The 24,223-nt window shown below is 39.7% G+C and overlaps 1 long non-coding RNA gene and 1 pseudogene across 1 annotated transcript in view; one reads left to right on the forward strand and one right to left on the reverse strand.

Moving 5' to 3' along the window:
- The first annotated feature begins 694 nt into the window (after nt 1–694).
- LOC114081592 (adenylate kinase 4, mitochondrial pseudogene) lies at nt 695–2,684 on the forward strand (annotated as a pseudogene).
- Nucleotides 2,685–4,678: 1,994 nt separating this feature from the next.
- The window catches only part of LOC139706048 (uncharacterized), a 28,587-nt gene continuing 9,042 nt past the window's right edge, over nt 4,679–24,223 (reverse strand). The window contains exons 2-5 of the long non-coding RNA XR_011707767.1: nt 12,890–12,966; nt 5,956–6,095; nt 5,342–5,847; nt 4,679–5,270 (exon numbers count right to left, since the gene is read on the reverse strand). This is a non-coding gene — a long non-coding RNA (uncharacterized lncRNA). The remainder of the gene's footprint in view (nt 5,271–5,341; nt 5,848–5,955; nt 6,096–12,889; nt 12,967–24,223) is intronic.

The raw sequence follows: 24,223 nt of genomic DNA on the forward strand, positions 1-24,223 counted from the left end.
GTTTTCATTCTTTAGATGAACTCTTCCTTTGGCCTCTCAGTGCTTGGGAGTTTAAGAGCCCTGCCCAAATTCCTGATACTCAGAATAATGAGAAGCAATAACGGACATGGTTTGTTATGTAGCAATAAACTGAGACAATTCTCCACACATCCTTTTTCTTCTTTTCTTTTTTCCATTTTCTAACCTACCCATTCTATCCTCAGGAACTGTGTTTTGTCATTATCTCCTCTAGCACCATGTTTGCAAGACTCAGCTTTCAATTCTCTTTTCCTTAACTGCTTACTTTACAAACTGTAGAACAGTAAGTACTGTTGTTTATTAGATATTTTTAAAAGGTACGTAGAGGACCCGTTCAAATTGGGAAAGTTGGCATCATGACTCTTATACAGAAAAGTGTGAAAGCCTACTACCTTTCTGTAGTATCTGCTGATCTCCTTACCATATCGCTTTTCAAGCAATTCCATGGTTTCCTTGTGTTCATCCAGAGTTTTCTGTATTGCCTCCACAGATAGATGAACACTGTTTAAAGTACTGTTGACGGAAGCCAGGTACAACACTGTGGACTGTTACAGGGTCAGAAGCAAATGACGACCTTTGAACAAAAATAGCTATAAACAATTTTTAGCTCTGAGAAACCCAGCATTGAAGAAATGAAGGAAAGGGCAGGAGAGTCCCCGCGTGAGCAGAGGGTGCCTGAGGCAGGGGCCAAGAAACAAAGTTCCCGGGGCTGCCTCCGGGCCGCTGTCTGGGCTGCCTGTTGGGCCGCTCGCCGCCTCGCGAAGGCCATGGCTTCCAAACTCCTGCGCGCGGTCATCCTAGGGCCGCCTGGCTCGGGCAAGGGCACCGTGTGCCAGAGGATCGCCCAGAACTTTGGCCTCCAGCATCTCCCCAGTGGCCACTTCTTGCGGGAGAACCTCAAAGCCAACACGGAAGTTGGCGAAATGGCAAGGCAGTACCTGGAGAAAGGTCTTTTGGTTCCAGATCACGTGATCACACGCCTAATGGTGTCAGAGCTGGAGCTCAGGAGCGGCCAACACTGGCTACTGGATGGTTTTCCAAGGACAATAGTACAGGCTGAAGCCCTCGACAAAATCTGTGACCTGGATCTAGTGATCAGTTTGAACATTCCATTTGAAACACTTAAAGATCGTCTCAGTCGACGTTGGATTCACCCTCCTAGTGGAAGAGTCTATAATTTGGACTTCAACCCACCTCATGTGCATGGAATTGATGACATCACAGGTGAGCCACTCATCCAGCAGGAGGATGATAAGCCTGAAGCGGTTGCTGCCAAGCTAAGACGGTATAAAGATGCAGCCAAACCAGTCATTGAACTATACAAGAGTCGAGGAGTGCTCCACCAATTTTCTGGGACGGAGACAAACAAAATCTGGCCTTATGTTTACACACTGTTCTCCAACAAGATCACACCTATTCAGTCCAAAGAAGCCTACTGAGCCTGTCCCATGGAAGAACCAAGAAGATGTGGTCGTTCATTCAATCGTGTGTGTAACATTGATGCCATGTCCAAATTAGAAGTCAGCTGAGATAGCTTACAGCATCTTTTCTGTGTAAATGGTGAACTGATAGGAAAACTAGTAAATAGAAAGGGCTCATGAAGAGGCCCTCCTCTGTCTTTCAAAAGAAGGCAACTCTGGACCTGTCAAGCCCTTCACAAGCAAGCCAGTGCAGGCTAGATTTCAGGTGTCTAACCTACACTCTAGTTGGGTTTGGACAGCCAAGTTGTTGCTTTAATAGCCTCTTTTTGCATGTGATGACGGTGGTCTCTGGTTCTCCCCACCCTTCCAAGGTATTGAAACACAGAACCAGTAAACACGAGAATGCAGAGGACTCTAGTCTTGGCTTTGCCACAGTTCTCTGCTTTGTGCCCCCTCGTAACAGTGGAATTGAAGCTTATTGCTCTCAGTGGTTGCTTCTCTTGAGTGACTGTGTTCACAATTCATTTTTTTTTTTTTCCTGCTAAGAGTAACGCCTTTCATCCATGCTCCATGGTGTCCCTCCTTAGCAGATATCCTGGAATGAAAGGATTTGTTTTCTTACATCTGTTTTCTCTCATCTTAGGATATTAAATAGAGGCTATTAAATAATACAGATAGTTGCTGCATTTATCCCTCTCAAATTTGTTTTTTTATGAACTGAGAGCTAGGGGTTACATTGAATCTCTTCATGCATCATGAACTGAGCCATGCAGAGGGTCTTATTTAAATGCTGGTCTGATTCTCATGGGCTTGTTCTGCTCATTTTATTGTGAAAAAAAATTAGAACCTCCCCCGCTGAATCTTTTGGAATCCTCAAAAATTAATCTATAGAAATGTTGGAAGATCATATTTTGTGTATAGAGGAAATAAGACCATATGGAATTACTGGACTAATAGAATAGTTAAGCTTTTTATTCAAGACAACAAAATGAATTTTGAATATGCTGCTAAATATTGATGGTGACAGTGTTTTTTCTTCTGTGAGTGATCCAAGCCGATTTATAAATAGTCTTTAAAGGGAACAGAGCCTTGTGGGGTTGAGGAAAATATTGCACTAGCTGTATCTAGATTAAGTTTGACAGCTTTACAACCCCCCATCCCCCCATTCCAAAGATGCAGTCTATGGGGTGGCCATATAGCCTAGAAATAAAGATCTTAATATTTTGCTATTCCTTGTATCAATAAGTCCTTTGTTAAAAGACTTTCCTGGTTTCCAGGCTTGGTGGCCACCTTGTATAATTCTTGCTCTTTTTTGGAAAGAACAATGAAGTTTATTCCTGCTGCCTTAAAAAAAAAAAAAAGAAAAGAAATGAAGGAAAAACTCCATTTTTGTATAATCCTCCATTTTTGTATAATTCCTATTGGGAATGCTCTGCCCAGGTTCTCTGCACATTTGTTTGTGTCACAGATGGTTGCAAAAAGATGCATGGGGCTTTAAAAAATGAGATAAACTTTCAAAGCCAAAAAATAGCAAAGGATAATGAGATTCTGCTCCAGGAAGGTGACAGATCCTGGCCTGCAATCATTATATCTCTTGGAGAGGGAGATGGAGCCTGATGGTGGATAAAGTTCAAAGGACAGCAGGGTGGTCATGAGGCAGGGCTGGAATTCAAACAGCCTGGGCTGAACTCCCTCCACACTGATCCTTAGCACATCATCTCATCTCTTGGTTCCTCTGTTTCCTGTTCTGCACAAAGAGGTTAATCAAAACACCCTTCTTGGAAGGTACTAGATGGTCTGAAAAGGAAGCAGCATTTGCAAAGTGCTGAGCATAAGCTCTGTGTCATATGTGGGGTCATGAAGAACAGCTTTCTGTGCATGCAGAGAAGTAGAAGCCAAGAATGAAAGGTCACTGTTTACTGATGTCTGCAAGTAAGATGGTGTGTAGGTTTGAGAATTCTTTTTTAAATTTTCAAAAATTTTTAAAATTTTTATTTGATTCCTAATAATTGGGCATATCGATGGGGACGGTGTGACCTGTCAATACATGTATGCATTGTGTAATGATCAGATCCAAGCCATCAGCATGTCCATCACCTCCAACATTTGTCATTTCTATGTATTAGGCATGTTCAAACTCATCTCCATGAACTATTTTGAAGTATAGAGTTAATTGCTGTCAATCATATTTACCTTATTGTGCTACAGAACATTAGGAGTTAATCCTCCTATCCATCTGCACTCCAGTACATGTTAGCCATCTTTTCTCTGTCCCTGTGTCCCCTACCCCTTCCCATGCTGCAGTGTGGTTCAGGAATTCTTGAATATAAGAGTTCAGGACAGAGTCAAGCAAAGAGGTGGTACCCCTGTGGCTTACTCATCTGTCTCCCCAACTCAACTGTGAGATCCCCGGCACACAGTAGATGGCCCCAGGAACTCTGCCAGATCCATGAGTAACCAGCAACAGTGACAGCTTCAGGACAACATTTGTGTCAGCATTTAACCTCCATCAAATCCCAGTCACTGCCACCATTCCAGGTTGCAAAAGAGACCTACATGCAGGATGCCTTCAATTCTGTACAAAATGGACAGCAAATTTATTCCTCCCTGTCCCTCTTTCTTTTGCAGGCCTTTAGCAGGAAGATACATTTCTACTGTTTTGGCCAAACAGAAATTGTGGTCCCATTTGTTTGGTGCAGACACTGAACAGCTGTTTGCTGTGGTATCAACATTGTTACAAGAAATCATGGGGTAACTGCTTTTCTTCATACCAACCAATAGCATAGAAGCACTTCTGTCCCCATTTTATAGATGATAAAGCTGTATGAGGCCCTGTTGTGAGGTAAGGGGACTTCTCTCTTCTCCAGTGATAGATGTTTTCAGATCTACATCTTTCCTGCCATCCTGCTTGGTCAAGGTCCTCTAGAACCTCTGTATGGGAGATATGAGTTCTGTCCCAATTCTACAGAGATGGGAGTTGAGGCTTGGAGATATAGAAAACATGGCAGGGGTGGGATTTGGAAGTGGAGTTTTTGACTCCAGAGAGCCTTGGATACTGACTGTGGGCACTGCCTTCAGGAAGATTGGCATGCCCATCTTTAATCAAGAACAGTAAGGAACTAGTCAAGACTATCCAATACTCTAGTAGCAGCACTCTCAATAAAGCAGATGAATATATTTTATTTGTCTGGTTGCTTATGTCTATGTCTATGTCTATGTCTATGTCTACCTCATTCCAACAAGCATATGAGATCTGCCTGACAACTGCTAGCATTGGGCATGAGAAAACTTGGCTGTCCCTGAGTGATTTGGGCAGGACCTTTAAACATCTTCCTTCTATCTTGCCTTCTTATTCCTTTTATCATTCTCTTTCCATTCTTTTCCCTCCTTCCTTCCCTCCTTCCCTCCTTCCTTTTTTTCTACCAGGGGTTAAACCCAGGTACACTGAGCCACTGAGCCACATCCCCAGCCAGAGAAAGGGTGTTGCTAAGTTGCCTTGGACCTTACTAGGTCACTGAGGCTGGCCTCCAATTTGAAATCCTCCTCCCTCAAACTACTGAACCACTGGGCCTACAGGTGTGCACCATCATGCCCCTCTCCTTTTTTTTCTTGGTCTTCTCTTACATCTTTTCTATTTCCTCTCTCCCCAAACTTACATTTTCCCTCTCTCTTTCCTCCTTTTCATTTTCTCTCCTTCTTTCTTATCTCTCAAGCTCTCCACCACCAGTAGCTATTTTGCTCATCTCATTTTTCCCTCTTTAGTCTCTGTTCTATTCTCTCTTCCCTCTTTCCATGTGTTCCTCTATTTGCTTTGCCTGCTTTTGCTACCTCCTCAGCTCTCTGTTCTCTCTCTCTCTCTCTCTCTCTCTCTCTCTCTCTCACACACACACACACACACACACACACACACACACATTTCCTTGAGGACCCAGAAGAAGATCAGTTCGTGACTTTGCTCTGTATTGAAGGCACAGTGTCCTTAGCAACCTGACAGCAACCAAATCAAACCAAGCCAAAACCAACAGGGAAGACAGAAAAGGAAAGTCACTCACCAGGTGAGACTCCAGGTCTCTGCTGCTGCAAGCCTGGACTTGTCACAGGTGTGAGGTAACTTGAGGCCCTAATATTGGTTAGCTGCAGGGGACTCACTCCTCTCCCAGAACCTGCCAGTGTTACCCACATTTCTGAAAATGTTAGGATACTGGAAAAAGCTGCTGCCTCTATGGGCCTCCTGACATCCTCTGTTAGGCTAAACTTGTCCTGTTGGATTTTCTGGAGGCCAAGACTCTGCAAAATCCGAAGGTCACATATTTTGATGATTTCCAAAACAGTGGACCTGATGGAAAGGTGATTCATATGATGTCCTGGTGCTCTTTTTTCTTTCTCTTTCTTCTGTTTGTGTTGAAATCTATATCATACACAGAAAAGGGTACAAATTGCTTGAGAGAATTTTACATATCCTCATCATACTCAACCCAGGCTGCCATAATGAGAGACCACAGATGGAATGGCTTACACAAGTGAGATTTGTTGTTCACATGATTCTGGAGGCTGGAAGTCCAAGGTCAAAAGGCCAGGGCTTGCTTTCTGGTGCAGACTCTGGCTGGAAGATGGCTGCATTCTTGATGTATACTCAAATGGACATGCCTTTCCCTCCTGTGTCATGTGGCAAGAGAGAGAGAGTGTGAGCCCAAGAGAGTGGACATATGAGTCCTCTGCTGTCACCTCTTATAAGGACACTTATCCTATAGATCAGGCTCTAGGAACTCAATTAACCTTCATCACCTCCTAGAGGCCCTATTTCCCAACACAGTTAAATCAGAAGTTAAAGCATGAACACATGCATTTTTATAGTGTGGGACAAAACTAGGCCATACTGTCACTTACTCTGTCACCTACACAGATCACAGAATCTTTCAGCAGGCTTCCTATGCCCCATCAATGCTGCTTCTCCCCCAAAGTTACCTCTTCTTTCATAATACATGAGTTTTGTCAGTTTTTGACCTTAATAGAAACAAAATGATCAGCTTGGGCTATTTTCCATTTCTGGTTTCTTTTCCTCATCATGAAGACCCTGAGCTTCCTCCATATCCACACATTTGTCCTTCATCTCTTTCTTCTCTACTTCCTGTTCCCTCATCCTATTTTTTAATGAGTAGTACTCTATTGTGTGATATGACAATTTATCTTTTCACCTCCTGATGGGGTAATTAGATGGTTCTACTTTTACGCTATTCTGAGTAGTGGTGTTATGGATATTCTTGGACAGGTATTTTGGTTAAAATGCACAGACATTTCTACATATGTATGTGTAATAAAATCAGGAAATTAAATGATCAGCTCACAGTCTATGAGCTCAACTTTTTAAGCCACTGCCAAACAGTTTTACGAAGTGGTTGAAGCAGTCTGCACTCCCAGCAGTGTTTTGGAGTGTTCCACTGGTTCCATATCCTTCCAGCACTTGGCATCAGTTCTTTTATTTTATCCATTCTGCAGGATGTGTAGTGCTATGTCTTTGTGATTTTAACTTGCATTTCTCTGAGGACTAAAAATTTTGGGTTATTTTCATAAGCTTATTGACTACCAGAATCTCACTTTGGTGAAGCAAAAAAAGTCTCTTTCAAATGTGTTCCTCAAACTCCCACCTGCCAGATTTGCCAGGGAGTCCACTTTCTCCCTCTGGAGACTTCTTTCTCTGTAGCAAATTGTCCAAAGGGTCCATCTTGCTTTCAAAGCCAGGAAGAGAATAGGCTCATCTACAACTGATCCAGTTGTACTTCTCAGTGTCCACCAGGGGTTGCTGTTGGAAAAGTGGCTGGTGCAGTTTGGTGCACACATTTCTCTGCTAGGAGGATGATGTTCCGGGTTCTTCCCAGGCAACAGCACTGTTCCTGGTATGAGGTCTCAGATAGCCTTGTATAGGTTCCAGCTGCCCATGAAGGTGCCACTGGACAGCTGTCCACCAGGGTGTCATTAAGCACCCGAGTTTGGTGGTTGTGTTTTGAACTTGCAGTCAAGTTCAGGCATTGCTACTTGAGAGTCTACCCTTTTTCCCAAGCACCCAGATATTACCAGCTCTCCAGTAAGCTCCATGCCAACCCACAAAGCAAATTTATTTATTGTTATTTATATTTATTTATTGGGTGCTGGGGACTGAAGTCAGGGACACTCGACCACTGAGCCCTAGTTCCAGCCTTATTTTGTATTTTATTTAGAGATGGGGGTCTCACCGAGTTGCTTAGTGCATCACTTTGCTGAGGCTACCTTTGAATTCGTGATCCTCCTTCCTCAGCTCCATAGGTATGTGCCACTGCACCCAGATAACAAATTTATTTTTGCTCAATGAGAGATTTAGGTGGGAATATAAGGGCAATCTTGTGTCCACAGGTCTATGCACCTGTCCTCAAAAAATGAATGTCCACTCACCTTAATTACAGGGTCTGATTATGTGGCACTTCTATGATCCAAAATTTACCCCAGGTGGAGGTTAGTTCACTTAGAGAAATGACTGGTGGGTCCTTTCAGCCTCATTTTGTATTTTATTTAGAGAAGATCTCACTGAGTTGCTTAGCACCTTGCTGTTTATGAGGCTAGCTTTCAAATTTCATTCCTCCTACCTCAGCCTTCCAAGTTGCTGGGATTATAGGCATGTGCCACAATGCCTAGCACTGATTAATTCTTGTACACATATATAACATAAGCTGTGTCTACACAGATGTTTAACAGTTCTATCTATGTATGTATCAATGTAAAATACACTTTGATAGTAAAACAATCTTTTTTATATGAAAGAAATTCATAGTAAATACATGTATATTACTGTAAGTGAATTGAAGGTATTCTCCTTTTTTATCTTTTTTTTACTTTTTAGTTACTGATATTAAATATCTATGTGGCATACTTATTCTCAATTATTGAAATTTTCTAAACTCAAGGAACCAAACAATTAAAAAGTATTTCAAATTAGGGTTTAAGATACTCTTCAATATTTTAAAAATAGTGTCTTTAGGGAAAGGAATCGGAAAGGTGATGGAATAGGATTCATTCCAGTGCTCACTCCCTAGAAGAAACAATTCAAATAACTATCCATATATAACTACTATGACAAGAGATAAGAAAACAAGCAATAGATTATACCATCTGAGTATAGTACAGATACAAGAAAAAAATGAGTTGACAATTCCCACAGTATGTGAAGGATATTTTTATATTATCTGTGTCACCCCAGTTTTGAGAGAAAGAACTACTTGGACTTTTCCACAGGACCCTAAACCAGACATATAGCAGCATAACCCCGGATGAGGTAAGCCTCAATGGCCCCAGGTTGAAACACTGTACTGAGCCTCTAGACCCAATTTCCCACCAGTCTCCAGGCCTGCATAGCAGACTTAATATCTAGTCTGATAATCTTTAGGCCAGACAGTGATCCCAGCTTCTATATTATCCTCACTGCCAGGACAGATTCAATAGTCTTAAGCTCTGACTGTTCCAGAATTCAAGGCAAACTCAGTAACTAAAAGCAACATCTTATTCCCCCAAACTGTATTTGCCCACACAGTCAAAATTTTCATCAGTACTATTTTTTTTAGATTTTCAGATTAGCGCCTGTTAACCCTATGTCCATCTTAGTCTTTTTAGATACAGGATCCAAGTGTATCCAGCATCACATCAAACCAATAGACCCAGTGACCTGGATGGTTGCCATGGCACCTGGGTCCAGTTATGCTTCAGTATACCCAGGGTATAGACTCACCAAAGTTCTCAATGTCAGGCTGAACTACATAGACTGAGGCTAAAAAAACTCCCATACAGACCGAGGCTCCTAGAACACATAATTCTGGTGCAAGTCTTATCCCAGTAGTATAAGGCTCTAGGCAAACTCAGAATTAGTCAATTTCTATGGATCCAGGCTTCAGAGTGAAAACTTAAATTCTAGACCATCTTCTGTAGACTTAGACTTCAAGTCCATCCTCATGGACCCAGGCTCCAGACCCATCTATGGAGATACAGTCAACAAGTCCAACCCATGGACCTACATTCAAAACCTGCCATCTGATAACAAAAATGAACAAAGCAGCCTGTTTAAGAAATCTAACAACAAAATCTCTTCCCCAAACTCCCACTACACCACACAGCCTGACAGAACCTATGCACATGCTTATAGGTATTTTCAGGCAACATCAGTCTGTAAATTCTGAAATGAGCTTCTCCTTCAAAAATATAGACATTATATTAACAATATAAAAAACATTAAAAATTGAAGCACTATACCACTCAAAACACAAAAACTTGACAGTGGGTGACTCAAAAGAAATCGAGATATGCAACCTAACAAAGAATTAAAGCCAATCATTTTAAAGAAATTCAGTGTACTTCAAGAAATTACCGGAAAACAATAACAATTCAATGAAATCAAGAAAATGATAAATGACTAAAATAGTATTTTAACAGAGTTCAAAAAAAATAACTGAAATGAAGCCTGGAGATGAACAATACAATGGAATTTTAAAATTACAATAGAAAAATCAATAGCAGAATTGATAAAGGAAAAAGAATTTGTGAACTCAAAGACAGGTTATTTAAAAATACATTAGAGAGATAAAGAAACAGGGATGGATAGGAAAGAAGAAAGCTTATGAAACCTATTGGAAATTATTAAATAAATATTTAAATTAGGGAGGGGAGGGGAGAGGTGGGGAGGGGGGAGGGTGGAGGATGGGAAAGGCAGCGGAGCACAACAGACACTAGTATGGCAATATGTAAATCAATGGATGTGAACTGATGTGATTCTGCAATCTGTGTATGGGGTGAAGGTGGGAGTTCATAACCCACTTGAATCAAAGTGTGGAATATGATATGTCAAGAAATTTGTAATGTTTTGAACAACCAACAATAAAAAATTTAAAAAAAAAAGATTGATTCTCCTTAAAAGAAAATAAATAAATAAATTAGAGGAGTTTGTGAAGCAGCATCGAAAAAAAGGCAGAATGCTTATTTAAAGAAATAATAAGAGTTGGTGCAGCCAATTTGGAAAGCAGTATGGAGATTTCTTGGAAAGCTGGGAATGGAGCCACCATTTGACCCAGCTATTCCCCTTCTCGGTCTATTCCCTAAAGACCTAAAAAGAGCATGCTACAGGGACACTGCTACATCGATGTTCATAGCAGCACAATTCACAATAGCAAGACTGTGGAACCAACCTAGATGCCCTTCAATAGATGAATGGATAAAAAAAATGTGGCATTTATACACAATGGAGTATTACTCTGCATTAAAAAATGACAAAATCATAGAATTTACAGGGAAATGGATGGCATTAGAGCAGATTATGCTAAGTGAAGCTAGCCAATCCCTAAAAAACAAATGCCAAATGTCTTCTTTGATATAAGGAGAGTAACTAAGAACAGAGTAGGGTCGAAGAGCATGAGAAGAAGATTAACATTAAACAGGGATGAGAGGTGGGAGGGAAAGGGAGAGAGAAGGGAAATTGCATGGAAATGGAAGGAGACCCTCAGAGTTATACAAAAGTACATACAAGAGGAAGTGAGGGGAAAGGGAAAAATAATACAAGGGGGACAAATGAATGCCAGCAGAGGGGGCAGAGAGAGAAGAGGGGAGGGAGGGGAGGGGAGGGGGGATAGTAGAGGATAGGAAAGGCAGCAGAACACAACAGACACTAGTATGGCAATATGTAAATCAATGGATGTGTAACTGATGTAATTCTGCAATCTGTATATGGGGTAAAAATGGGAGCTCATAACCCACTTGAATCAAAGTGTGAAATATGATATATCAAGAACTATGTAATGTTTTGAACAGCCAACAATAAAAAATTAAAAAAAAAAAAAGAACACAAGCAGGTTCTAATTCCCTTCCAACTCACAATAACAAAAACAACACACTCATAAAAATTACTTACTTCAAAATAATCAAATCTCCAAAAACCAGCAACAGTTTACCGAAATGAAAATACTATCATTATAATAAATCTTTCTACTATGGTGTCTCAAAACCACAGATTGTAAACAGGTCTATTGAAACATTTCAACACACAATGTTTGCAAACACTAAAATTTGCAAATCCAACTCAAATATAAATATACTTAGAGAGTTCGATAATGGTAGAAATTCTACCATAAACCCACTTTTAAAGACTTGCTAATTTATTTGACTTATGGTTGACATTTGAACTTATCAATTTTTCAATTGAGTTAGTACCATTTCCTCAAATTACTGATCAGATCAACATCAAAATCCTAGCACACTCTGAGTATTAAAAGAGTTTTGAGGGATTATTTCCTTCCTCAACTCCCCCTCAGCCTATAATTGAGGTCAAATATCAATTATACTAAAATTTTCTTCTCATTTCATGACTTCAATAACAAGCAAAATCCTTACTTATTGAGCATTAATGGACATATATTTTTTTTCTTTTTCTTTTCCCCAAACCAGTTAACATTGCTGAAACTCAGTATAAGATGATAAATACACTATTGAGGGAAGAGACCAGAGGTTCTGAGCTGAGATTTCAACCTCTGAAACCATGAACCAAAATAAACGCTTTCTCTTTAAAAAAAAAAAAAAGAAAGAAAAAGATACCAGCTATGGTGTTCTGAAAGCCTATCGAATGGGTGGCCCAACATACAAAATTACATTGTACCAATATATAACTCTAATACAGGCGTTTATAAACATGGAGATTTTTATGAAATAAGATTGGTATAATGAAATTTAAAAAAAAAGAAATAATAAGAGAATATTTTCAAAATACGGATAAAATATCCAGCTACAAGATGGTAAAAGTTGCCAATAACATGTAATTCAAATAAGACACCAAGACATTATAAGAAAACTATAAAAAGAAAAACACAAACAGTGGATTCTAAAAGGAAGGAAAAAGAAGCAAATAACATCTAAGGGAGTATCAGTAAGAGTGGCAACAGACATCTCAGCAGAGACCTTACAGGCCAGGAGAGAGTAAATATCTAGAACTTGTGGCGTTTTCCACAAATCAATATCCCTAATCATAAACATAATGAAAATTAAAACTATAAGAAAGATATCTCTTCACACCATTAGAATGGCTGTTATAAAAGATAAAAGATAAGAATTTTCAGAGAGGAAATGGAGAACAGTGAACTCTTATATGCTATTGGTAGGAATGTAAATACAGCCATATGAAAAACACTGTGAAGAATTCTTGTAAATTAAAAATAAAGAGGCCATATGCTCATATGTGATTTAGCAATACTCCATGGAATGAAGCAATCTACCTACCTACCTACCTGTATATGGTTCATGTATTTTGAAGAGATATGTGTATTTCCAAGTTTATTGTAGCGTGATACAAAATGCTCAAGACTTGGATTAAACCAAAGTATCCACCAATTGAAGAATGAGTAAAAAATGTGGGACATTTACAGAATGGATTTCTACTTGACTTTTCTTACCTTTTTACAGAAGTCTTGTTATTTGTGACAACATGGATGGATCAGGAGGACATTTCTAATGTAAAGCAAAGCTTGCCCTGAAAGACAAATATTCACAATCTTATTTACATGTAAAATCTAAAAAAAAAATTGAATGGACAAGGAAGGGGAATTAGTTAGATGTTGGTCAAAGAACACAGATTTGTAATTATACAGGAGGAATAGGATAAAGAGGTAGGTATGTTCTACTACATAATGACTAAATAAAATTTATTATAATCTTAGAAATTGCTGTTAGGAGATTTTTTTGGAAAATTGGGCTTTGTTAGCTTTCTGGTTCATTTGCCTCTTTTACACAATTAATTTATTCATTTTGTTATGGCCCATCTTCCTTATGAGAATATAAACCCCAGATGATAAAGAGAATTTAATTTTCCCCCACTTTTGTTATTCTCAAAAACTAGAACAGTATGTGATATAGAATAGGTACTCATCAATGTTAGATGGAATGATGAATGGAGGTAGTAAACAATGAAAATATGGATAGTAAGAGAAAGAACCCAATGGGGGTAGAAATTAGCACAATTCAGGATATTGTATCCATAGAAGATTATGCAGAACCATTATACTTATTGAAATTTCTTTGATCATTTCATTTCATTTCTGAGCCTTATCTTTTATTTTATAGGAATTGCACTGATTTCTATGCTTTCTTTTAGTACTATGATATCATTTCTCAATTCTTTGTGGAAGTTATAATTCTTCATTTGGTGAAATGATTCTCCACTGGTAAAATAATTTAAAAACACTGAAATATTTTGTAGGGTATTGCAATAAAATTAGAAGATATGAATGTAATTAAGTGTATCTAAATTAGTAGCAATAAATGTCTAGAACTTATGGAGTCTTCCACAAATCATACTTAATTGAAAATGTTACTAAATAAAAACGAGTCAAGTACTTTCAAGCAGTGTTTGATGCTAATCTTAAAAGAAAGATTAAATTCAGTGATGCCCATCCATACAAAATAGAATTGCACGGAGGTTTTCCTAAAAGATAGGAGGGAAATAAGAGGAAAAATACAAATTTGCTTCAGGTTTGATAACGCATTTCATTTCCTGAAGGAGACGAAATTAAATAACACAAGTTAATTTCATACACTCTGATTTATTTTCAGGTAGGAAGACTCAACTCATAAAAGAGTATGCAGGGAGGAAAAAAAAAGTTCAGTCCAACATATCTTTTCTCTCTGTGAGAAGAATGGAGTTTCAGGAAACATGCTGAGCATTTTGTTGTTGTTGTTTGCCTTATGAAATAGCCTGGAAAAGACATAGGAGGAGTAGGGAAAATGTTAGGAAATATTCAGTAGGAGTTTTCCTGAAAGATGACATCAGCGCTAGCCACACATTAAGTACTGATTTTAGGTGACACAATATCCTATGGGGGTGGACTGGGGCTATAGCTCAGTGGTAGAGTACCTGCCTCTCACGTGTGAGGCACTGGGTTTGATCCTCAGCACCATATAAAAATAAATAAAGATATTGTGTCCATCTACAACTAAAAAAAATATTTTAAAATATTGATCCCGAAGTTGGGGAAAAATGAAATGTTTCATTAGGAGATGAATTCTAGATTAAACCCTCATTCATAAATTTCACAAAAGACATTCAGTTTTTTAAAAATATTTTGTTAGTTGTACATGAACATAATGCCATTATTTTTATTTGTATGTGGTGCTGAGGATAGAACGCAGTGCCTTCCATATGCGAGGTGAGCACTCTACCACTGAGCTACAACCCCAGCCCAGACTTTCAGTTTTAAATAATGTCAATTATTGGAGGTTTTCTTTATGGGGCAAATAAAAATTTCTATAACAAAGTCATAATTGTTTTCATTTAAATAATAATGATTTAGTTAAAAAAACTCTCAAGGATAATATTGAGGTACTCTCTTACTGATATTTCTTATATCTAATGAATGGAGTGGTCAATGCCTTCTCTTTAGGCTCCATATATGTGCTTATAAAAGTCAAAGTACTGGCATAAAATGAGAACATATAAAGAGTATTATGACTGGATATATGGTTCATATGCCAAATGTAAGGCAGAGACTTTATAAATCTATTGCAGACCTTCATTGATATTTCTGTATTGCCCATAATCACATTACTAGTTTTTGATTTTATTTTGTTTTAAACTATAAGTTTCTTCCCCTTATTTTTACATGTTAAGTGGGCACCCCTCCACGGAGCTACATCCCAAGCACTAATTAAAAAAAAAATTGTGACAAAAGAATAGCATCATAAATGATGGTATTACTTACCAAATAGAGAAAAATAAATGTTAAACAAATACATGATGAATGATAATTCACTGTATATATTTTGTACTTCATTCATTTATCCATACATTAACGTGCAATTTTTAAAAATATTTTTTAGTTGTAGTTGGACAGTACCTTTATTTCATTTTTTTTTTTTTATGTGGTGCTGAAGAGAGAACTCAGAGCCTCGCATGTGATAGGTGATCAATCTATCGCTGAGCCACTACCCTAGTCCTAACATGCAATTTTTAATGTCTATTTTTTTTCTTTGCTAACTTGGTATAGTACCACAGTTAAATATGTACTTCTTTGTTTATTTCTGTCTCCTCCAACTTTCAACCTTATTCCTCAGCCCATGTACATTAATTCATGCTTCAGTGTATTTAAATTTAAGATAAACCTTACCTCTGAGATAAAAAAAAAAATATATTTTAATTGCCTTTTGGCTACACACAGCATTTAAACTTAGGCTATTTTATTATTTTATGCTTGCAGTCATTCTCAAAATGTACTTCTTACTTTTTAAATAAAATAAACAAAATTATAAACGTGTGTCTTAGAACCCTATATCTGTGGTCTTGCTTCTTTTTCTACTGGTTTTACAATCATGTTTTATATCTTCCATGACTTCATTCTGTGTTTTGTTTGTGTGCATGTCTGTATGAGTGTACATGTGAATGCAGGAGCTTGCAAGTGCTAAGTATAGGAATCATTGTACACCCAACTCGTTCATATGATTTTCCTTAAAACAGATGCATACTTAATTCTGCTTTTGTGACTCAGAGTTCCAGGAATTGAAAATACTAAGACTGCAATTTCAAAGGATGTAATGATTATAAGCTGAATTACGGCTTCTTTAAGGGCCTATCAATTTCTGAATTCCTACTTTCTTTAGCTTATAGCTACTTGGGTCTCAACTTAGTTTTTTTTTAAATCTTAGCTGTCAAAAGTAAAGCAGATCCTGTTTTTAAGTAACTCTCTCTCGAGTCAACATATGTCCCTAAGTGAAAAGCGAATCCATAGAAGACTCACCCTCCAAACCTCCCTTCGGTGCTGGTATTTTATTTTCTTAAAGAGATTTTGCTAGTTTTCTACCTTCAAAAATAAAGTTTTCACATTTTACTGCTTTTAAAGTTTCTTTTTTCCTCAGTTGAAACTTTTCTCTGGATTGTTCATAAAGTATGTTCTAGAACCGTTTCTCTTGAAAGAATATATGTGTACGTTTATGTGTATGTTTACACACACACACACACACACACACACACAGAGGAGAGAGAGAGAGAGAGAGAGAGAGAGAGAGAGAGAGAGAGACTGACTTTTAGGGTGAATCTTTAAAGATTTAGAGAAAAATTGAAAAGACAGACAAAATTCCACTCCACTGGTGAGATACTTCACTTTTACATTTTGTCTTTCATTTATTTTATGTTCCTATACCAATATCCTGCATAATCTTTTTACTACTGTTTTCAACTTAAATAGCAGAATGTTAGCTTCAACAGACAAGAGTAAAAATCAAATTTTTATTTTCACACTCAATTTTAAAAAAACTTCTTCATTCTGGACACATTTGCTTCAGTTTATGTCAAACATTTACAAAATATAGAAAGACAAATTTAGTGTCAATATGACTGGTCATCATCAGTGCAAATTTTACTACCATAAAATTTGAATTGTTTTAATAGTACAGACAATTCACACTATTAATAAGCATGGTCAGAAAGTAATATTAATACTTTATTTACAGAATTCAAAATTAAAAAGCTATAAAATGTTTTCCATGATACTGTACGATAAAATAAAAATTTACTACAATAAGGATATTTCTATATTGGTAGGCATTTAGTTAAAATCATTTATTATCTTTTGAGCAATGGGAAGAAAATCTGTATTATGAAATCACTAACCAAAAGAAGGCTAAAATATGTCTGGTAATGTGAAATAAGCCTCAGGAAAAAAACTACTATGTGAGATAGAAGGCATGTTACCTGATGAACAGAATGATTCCATAAGTCTTAACAATCCTAAATTTGCATGTTCTCCCCAAAAGTTTTAAATATTTAAGCATAATTAATAGACCTATAAGCAAACTATTTAAATTCAATGACAAAGATGACGATTTCAACAGCACTTGTTCAACAACCCATAGAAAAATTACACAGAAATTCAGCAAATTCATAGAAGAAAATGACCTTTACAAAACCATCAGCTATTTACAGAAAAAAAAAATCCCACCAACAGAAGAAAGGGCACTTCTCAAATGCACACAGAATATTCAAAAATCTAGACCACAGGTAAAACAACCTCAAAATGTGTCATTCTGGATATCATACAAAGTATTGTTCAATAATAAGGGAGCTGGGGTAATAGGTCAGTGGTACAGCACTCATATTGCCTACTTGAGGCACTGGGTCTATTTGTGGGCAACACACAGGTACACACAGGAGAAAGAGAGACAGTTAATGCATAAAATCCCTACAATTTGGCAATAAAAGAGCATAACTATAAATAATCCATGAATCCAAGGTACAAATAGGTTGAAGATATAGGTAAAAATCTATGGAGTGCTTTTATATAGTGTTGAGAGAAATATGTGTAGCACTAATGTTTCTATTAGAATGAAAATAGTTTTAAAATAATTAACCTGAGCATTCACATTGAAAAAAATGTGGCAAAATATTACAAATATGAAGCTCAAATCAGTAAAACAGACAAAAGAAGATGAATAAAGAAAATTCAATGTAAATCTGGATAGTAAAACAACCCTCATAATTGATAAATTTCTAACTATACTGATTGAAAGGTAAGGGACAATATTTGTCAATATCTGGAATAAAAGAAGAGGCACCTTAAGTGACCCCACAGATATTAATATGAAAATGATATAATACTAGACAACTCTTGATCCCCAAATTTGACAATTTATGTAAAACAGATAAATTCCTGGAAGTAGGAATTTATCTATTAGTCATTTAAAATGACAAGGTAACTTTGAACTGGCAATCCTCCTTGCTCAGCCTCCCAATAACCGGGATTACAGGTATTTGCCACCATGTATTGCCTGTGTCTAATTTTTAAATCATTTTCTTATAAATAATGTGTGAAATTATATGGAAAAATAAAATCCCATTTGTATTGATATATATAAATAAGTACATCTTGCTAAAAGGTCCCTGTAGTATAAGTAGAGTTTCCTGCTTGTACTGGTGGGTGAATTCCTAGTGACAGGCCTGTGCAGCCAAGGGTGCAGGTGCCTTGGGTGTAGCAGGCTCTACTCAGAGGTATTCAAGCAGACCACAGACGCTCACCACCAATTTTGTTTTGCAGGGTTCAGGGTGCTGAGTATGCTAAATCGAAACGCCAAAATCTATCTCTGAACACTGCACAGAGGCTTGGTGCTTGAGTGTGCGCAGCTAGCGTGTACATATCTCTTGTGTCAATGCTATCTATTCTCCTTTATGCTAATAAGGGTTTGCAAATAGTAGCAACATTATTGGTCCAAATTTATGAACTGTCTTGCAGCCACGCCCCCAGAGGGCAAACCGAACTTCAGGGCGGGGCACTTGAGCTAACCAACAGCAAGTGTCCATTTCCCTGCCACCATTAGCACAGCTGCTGTTGTAACTGTGTCTTGATCACAGTAGTAGTTGTGGTAGCTGCTGCCAAGGTTGCCTCCACCGCGGCCACAACAGGGAATCCTGCCGCCTGGCGGAGTCCCACTGCCAGCTCCGCCACACAGGGAGCCCCCGCCACCAAGCCGCCACAGCAGGGAGCAAATGCCACCAGGGCAGGCAGGAAGCCACAGTCGCTGCCTCCAGAGCACAGGAACATTGGAGCTAAGGCCCTTACGGCTGCCACCAGAGCGCAGAGCCAACGGCACTCCTGCAGCTGCCGCTAGAGCAAAGGAACGTTGGGGCTAAGGCCGCCGTCGCGGCCCCAGCCGCCGCTGCAGCACAGGAACCGTTGGAGCCAACGCCTCTTCGGGAGCTCAGGAACCGACGCCGCCTCCAGAGCCCCAGAGCACGGAGCCAACGCCGCCAGAGCACAGAAACTATTGGGAGCTAAGCGGTGTCCAGAGCATAGGAACCGTTGACGCCGCCTCACCGAGCCATCTTCGCCACCAGAGCACAAAGTCGCGGCTGCTGACAGAGCACACGAAACGCTGGAGCCAATGTCGCTGCTGCTACCAGAGCAAGAAGCCAATGACACCGCCATCGCTTCTGCCAGAGCACCGGAATTACTGGAGCAAACACCTTGTCGAGCCACCACGCTGCAACCCACGATGTTGCTGCCGCCGCCGCCGCCGCCGCCGCCGCCGCCAAGCCAGGAGCCAGTGCCGCCGCTGTTGCCGCCACCATAGCAAAGGTCCACTGGAGCCAAAGCCGCCTCCAGGAAGAAGGAGCCGCCACTGTTACCGCAGGCGCCTTTAGAGCACAGGAGCCAAAGCCACCTGCTGCGTCCTGAGCCTCTGCCGCTCCCACCACGTGATCGCACGCTCATTCTTGCTTTGTCTCTCAGGGGTGAAGAAAGACCCAGCAGAAATTGGAGAACATCTTGAAGAAGGTGGTAGGTGCTGGGACCTACTCGGAAAGTGTGCAGGTGCCTTGGGTGGGAGACTGAAGTTTCTTTAGAGATGCCACTTGGTGACGGAGCTGCCTCTTAGAAGCAGGATCACCCTTTGTGGGTGTCTACCTCAGCAGGGCTTTAGGTGTGGCCTGTGAGTTTGGGGTTGGTGGGGCTAGAAGCAAGGTATACCTCTGGCATCTTTAAGAGCTGTGCAGGGGGCTGGGGTTGTGTCACAGTGCTGATTTCCATACTCAGTAACACATAAAAATTAAATAAAGGAATTGTGTCTACCACCTACAGATGTATATGATCTATGTAGGGTCAGATGCAGCGAGAGGATCATTCAGGTGGGAGGCATGCCTTAAGGTGTCTGGGTGGGACCCCGTTTTATGATGGAACAGGTGTGTGGGTCTCAGTGAGGGAATCTTAAAGGAGAGACAAGCTCCTGGGGACAAGCAGGCCTGTTGGGGGAGGTTGTTTAAAGGATTTGCCAAAATTGTCCCAGCCTTCAGAAAAGGAGAGAGTTTCAGTTTGGGAATATAAAAGACTGCGTCCTGCACCTCCACATTCTCAGTCCTTAGAGCCATCTCCAGGAGGCCCCTACACTGAGGATCCAGGGTCAGAGTCTGTGGACTGCTCTTTTTGCAGGGAGGGGCTCTTCATCTGTGCTTCCCTACACAGGAGGATGACAGGCTTCTGCTGCTCCTGTTTTTTCACTCTCCCTTAGGCCAGTCCAGAGCTTAGTCTGGCCTCTGGAATCATAACCAACTACCACACAGGAACCTGTAGATGTAGGAGGTGTTTATAGTTGTAGGAGCTAAGGAAAACATTTTCATGTCTGGATTGTGAGTATGTGGTGCACACACATGGCTTTGTGTGTGAGGACATGTGGGTGGAGTGAGAATATATATGCATTTGTCTGGCGATGTCTAGTGTATATCTAGGTATTGTGTATATGTGTATCTGTTTGTGTAAACTGTTTCTTGAGTCAGTATTTGTATGAAGCATGACTATGTGTGAATTGGTAAGATATAATTGTGTGTGTGTTTGTGTGGTGAGTGTGAGTAGCCCTTCCTTTGTCAGCTCCCCATCACTCAGCCTAGCCCACACTGCCATGTTTGCATCTTATGAATTATCAGCCCAAGATTATACATGGCTGTAGACCTTGTGGGCCAACCTGCTCCTTGTGTGTGCATGGGTGTGTTTGTGTGTGTGCATGTGTGCATTAGGGGTTGAAGCAAGTAGTGGAAGCACTGAGCACAATGAGGGAGCCACTTTCTGTGCGGGGGCTGACTGCCCTCTAGGGCAGCCTGGATACTGGGATCTGTTGCTGCCCTCTGTGCAGGGAGCATGGTTGTGTGTGTGTCTCTATGTGTGGATTTTCCCTTTTTTGTTATGAATCAGATCCAGGACTGTTTGTACATCCTAGTGTTTTCCAATAAGGAAATGTGCAAGATATCTGGGATCCCTCAGAATGGCCCAGATTTTTTCTGATTAGGCCTGTGTTTGTAAGGAAATTGCAGGTTAGTCCAAATGAGAAAGGCAGAGAATGGCAGAGAAATGGCACATGGGAGAGTGTCAACAAAGCTTCTGGGAGGGCTCTGGTTCAGGTTCTCTTCCAGCTTTTCTACCAGCTTCCTCAGAACTGTACCCTAGTTTCTTCCCTTCTCTAGGACTCAGTTTCTTATATGCAGGGTGAGTTTGTCCTGTTGTCTCAGTCGGGTCCTTGCCAGTGCAGCTTGGTTTAGAGGACAGGCTATGGGTTGTGCATTGCCCCTATTGGCCAGAGTTCTTGGCCTCTGTCATGGGATGCGAAAGGTTTAGGATTCGAATGAGCCTTCTGTGTGGCTATAGGCTGAGAGCTACTCATGCTCAGAGAGACCTCTTGTCACTCTGCTTGGTGTCTGGGAGGGGCAAGGGCCTAACCTTGCTACTTTGGACAGATCTGTTGAATTCCAGATCTGGAATCACAGTTGCAAATTTGTGGTGCTTTCTATATGCTGAATTGGTGGGGGCCCTCATTTTAGGAATAAGAGTTTCCATTTACCAGTGAATAGTATGCACCATACCCTTGAGTGTACAATAGGCTTATGAGTTGGGTAGTTTGTCCCCATTTCACAGAGAGATCAACTGAGGCTCACAGGGGGCAATGACTTGCCCAAGAGCATCTAGCCAAAAAGAGGCAGATTTAGGACTTACTTCCCAGGTTTGTCTGACATCAGAGCCAAGCTCTTACCCACTGCCCCGATACCACAAATGTTTCCATCCAAACTCACACATCACCACAACCTTGGAATGTGAGGTGGGCATAATTTGTAATGTATAGATTGGAATCCTGTGGCCCTGAGAAAGTAAGCAATGATCCACGGACACAAACTCAGTGGAGGGGAACTGGTTCAAAATTGCAATCTTTGAGCTTTCTTTTGAACATGGGTTCCCTAAGGGCTTGGTTAAAAAACATCTATGTCCCTCAAAGCAGACCTCCTCCATTCTTTTGTTCCTTTACTCACCTCCTTGGCAAGAGACATCTATTCCAATGTCAGAGGGCCAGTTTTCAGTGGGATAGAATTGAAAGCTCTTGTTCAGAAATCTGAGCACCAAATCAAGTCTTCCCTCTTTCCTCCCTCTAGGTTTAGAGGAGCTGTTTCCCTGACTGTCAATGTCTCACCCTTTTTTTTTTTTTTCTGGGAGGTGTGTCTTAATCAATTTCCCTAGATAAGCCGGGCAAGTTCCAAGGTTGGCCTGAGCCTCTGCAGCCACTAAGGGATTGGCATAGGGTATGAGGCTGGAAAATATGTCTAGTGCTGACCTGGAAATCCATCAGGACCAGGACCAGTGAAGCAAGTTAAGAAGGTACTTCAGGCTCAGCCAGAGCTGTATTAAAATTCTGGAGGCTTTTTAAAATTTTTAATTTGTTCTACTTAGTTGTACAAGTAGACAGTAGAATGCATTTAGATAGCAGAATGCATTTTAATTTACTGTACAAAAATGGAGTGCAACATTTCAATTCTCTGGTTGTACATGGTGTAGTGGGGTAATGGTGTCCCATTTCATTCCACCATCTTTCCTATCCTCATAATCCCTTCCCACTGTCTCCTTTGCCCAATCTAAAGTTCTCTCATTCTTTCTATGGCCCCTCCTCTATCATAGATCAGCAACCATTATTCAGAGAAAACACTTGGCTTTTAGTTTTTTTGGATTGGCTTACTTCACTTAGCATAATATTCTACAGCTTCATCCATTTAACTGCAAATGCCATAATTGTATTATTTTAATGCTGTGTAATATTCCTTTGTGTATATATATCATAGTTTCTTTATCCATTCTTTTATTGATGGGCATCTAGGTTGGTTCCACAGTTTAACTATTGTGAATTCAGCTGCTAAAAACTTTGGTGTGGCTATGTCACTATAGTATGCTGATTTTAAGTCCTTTGGGTACAGACTGAAGAGTGGGATAGCTGGGTCAAATGGTGGTTTCATTCTGTTTTCTGAGGAATCTCCATACTGCTTTACAAAGTGGTTGCACCAATTTTCAGTCTCACCAGCTATGTATGAGTGAACCTTTTTACCCACATCCTATCTAACATTTATTATTGCTTCTATTCTTGATAACTTCCATTCTGACTGGGTGAGATGAAATTTTAGAGTAGTTTTGATTTAAATTTCTCTAACTACTAAAGATGTTGAACACGTTTTCATATATTTATTGATTGCATGTATATCTTTTGAGAAGTGTCTGTTCAGTTTTTTAGCCCATTTATTGTTTGTTTGTTTTTTATTTTAATTTTTTTGAGTTCTTTAAATATACTGGAGAGTAGTACTCTATTTGACATATGTGTGGTAAAACTACGCTCCCAAACTGTAGGCTCTCTCTTCACCTCAATGATGATCTCTTTTCCCGAGAAAAAGCATTTTAGTTTGAATCCATCCCATTTACTGATTCTTGCTTTTATTTCTTGTGCTTTAGGACTCTTGTTAAGGAAGTTGGGTCCTAATCCAACATGATGAAGATTTGGGTCTAGTTTTTCTTATATTAGGTGTAGGGTCTCTGGTCTAATTCTAGGTCCTTGATCCACTTTGAGTTGAGTTTTGTGCGTGGTGAGAGATAGAGGTTTAATTTTATCTTTCTACATATGGATTTCCAGTTTTCCCAGCACTGTTTGTTGAAGAGGCTATATATGTTTTTGTTGCCTTTGTCAAATGAGATAACTGTATTTATGTGGGTTGGTTTTTGTGTCTCTATTCTGTACCATTGGTCTACATGTCCATGTTGGTGCCAATACCATGGTGTATTTGCTACTATTGCTCTATACTATAGCTTAAGGTCTGGTATTTGTGATGTCTCCTGCTTCACTTTTCTTGCTAAGGATTGCTATGGCGATTCTGGGTCTATTATTTTTTCCCCTATCAAATGAATTTCGTGATTTCTTTTTCAAGTTCTATGAAGAATAACATTGGGATTTTAGTA

This window comes from Marmota flaviventris, chromosome 6 (assembly GCF_047511675.1).
Source record: "Marmota flaviventris isolate mMarFla1 chromosome 6, mMarFla1.hap1, whole genome shotgun sequence".
Lineage (NCBI taxonomy): Eukaryota > Metazoa > Chordata > Mammalia > Rodentia > Sciuridae > Marmota > Marmota flaviventris.